Genomic DNA, 2,476 nt, shown 5'->3' with positions numbered 1-2,476 from the left:
ATGCAATTGAATTGAATAGATTTGGGCCATTTGGTGTCGAGTACTCGTGGAAAGAACGTAATTTCGGGTTGATTTTGAGCCAGTTCGAGGTAAGTGGCTTGCCTAATCTTGTGCGGGGGAAACTCCCCTTAGGATTTGGTGTTGTTGATATTTGAAATGCCTTGTACATGAGGTGACGAGTGAGTACTTGTTCTAATTGTTGAAAATCCAATTTTCTTTAAGAAATTTTAATTGTGTTTCTTTTTCCTGTTTATACTACTTGCAATTTAAGCCTGTTGTTAGCTTAGAGAAGCATGTCTAATTGACTTAATTGCTTTACTTGCTCAAACTGCCTTATTTAGATTATGTGCAACATGCTAGGCTAGAAGTACCTGTTATACCTAAGTATGGATTTTGAATTGAATTGTGTATTCTTCATATTGTTGCTGTGTGTTTACTTTGGGACTATGGGACGGTATCCCGGTAGATCTCCCTGCATGTTTACTTTGGGACTACGGGACGGTATCCCGGTAGATCCCCCTACATGTTTACTTTGGGACTAAGAATTTGTATTTCGGCAGATCCCCATGCATATTTACTTTGAAACTACGGGACTGCACCCGGTAGATTCCCCATGTACTGGATATTTACATTTGGGACTACGGATCAGATTTTTGGTAGATCCCTGCGCATTATGAGTTGGACTACGGTACTACACTCGGGATATCCACTAGATATTTATATTTGTGACTACATGACGGTATCCTGGGAGATCCCTAGTTGTTATCTCTGTGTTGAGCTGTACTGCTTTCCGTGATTATTTTGTCTCTATTACAGTTGCTGTTGTTCTTTCTATTCAATGTTATCTCTTACTATTGCACTTAATTATACTGTCTTATTCTACACTGTTATACCTTATATTTCATTTAATCTCAGTAGAGCCCTAACTTTCCTCGTCACTACCCGACCGAGATTAAGCTTGGCACTTACTGAGTACCGTTGTGGTGTACTCATGCCCTTTCTGTGCATGTTTTTCATGTGCAGATCCAGGTACTTTCACTCAGACTTATCACGCTTGAGACGAGGCGCTTGTAGAGACTCCGAGGTATATCTGCCGCGTCCTCAGACCAAAGAGTCCCTTTCTACTCTCCCTTTTTGTATTAGCCCTTCTGTACTTTCGTTTCTTTGTTAGATATTCTGGAGTTAGATGTTTGTAGACATTCAAAGGCTTGTGATCAAGAGATTTCGAGTTTTAGGAAATGTTATTAGCTTCGAGAGTTGTTATTGTGTATGCCGAGCGACACTTTAAACTCTGTTTTATTTCACTATTTCGGTTTTTAATTATTTCTTTTGAAATTGTTATTTATATTCCGCATTGTTAGGTTTACCTAGTTGTAGAGACTAGGTGCCGTTACGATAATTCACGGAGGGAAAACCGGGATCGTGACAAAGAAGTTGTAACAGTCAAGATTAGGAGTGACAAACGGGCGGGTCAGATCGAAAACGGGTAATAAAAAAAGGATAAATTATTCGACCCGACCCATATTTAATACGGATAAAAAATAGGTTAATCGGCGGATAATGTGAGTAACCATATTATCCATGACTTCTTGTATATGATCACTTTTGTGAGAATTCATAAGGCCTCATTTATTTATTATTTTAAGATTAAGACGTCTGAATCTGAATACACACCTGAATATCAAGATATGCATTAAGATTAAGATATCTGAATCTGAATACACATCTGAATATTAAGATGTGTATTAAGATCTGAATACTACTTGATTAAGACTATTTGTTTTTTAACATCTGAATATATACAATTTATCTTTATTTGAAAATTAATAAACATAAATTCAAATAAAATACTAATTAATCTAATATACTATCAATAATATATATATATATATATATATATATATATATATATATATATATATATATATATATATATATATATATTAAATTATGGTAGTTAGTGATGGTAATGGCTAACGGAGGATAGTGGTGGTAATAATTAATAATGATGGGTGGTGGTGGTGGTAGTTGTGATTGAGGAAGGTGGTTATATATATATATATATATATATATATATTAAATTATGGTAGTTAGTGATGGTAATGGCTAACGGTGGTGGTGGTGGATGCCAATAATTAATAATAGTGGGTGGTGGTGGTGGTAGTTGTGATTGAGAAAGGTGGTTGTAGTTTATAATGGTGGGCAACGCCTGCTATGGTTGTTGATGGTGATGGGTTGGTTAGTTGTGGTAGTTGAGGTGGATGAGTTTGTGGTTGTGGTTGAAAAATATAGTGGCAGGGGTAGCGGGGATGGTAGGTGGTGGGTGGTGGTTGTCAATAATGGTGGCGGCTTGGTGGTAGTTGTGGTAGTGGTTGAGTATGGTGGTGGTAGGTCACATGGTGATAGTTGATAATGATAGACGACGACGAAAGATAATAATTAATGCGGATAGTAGCATCTTAATGAAATTAAGCCT

This window comes from Nicotiana sylvestris, chromosome 3 (assembly GCF_000393655.2).
Source record: "Nicotiana sylvestris chromosome 3, ASM39365v2, whole genome shotgun sequence".
Lineage (NCBI taxonomy): Eukaryota > Viridiplantae > Streptophyta > Magnoliopsida > Solanales > Solanaceae > Nicotiana > Nicotiana sylvestris.
Note: the sequence above shows the minus strand (reverse complement) of the source record.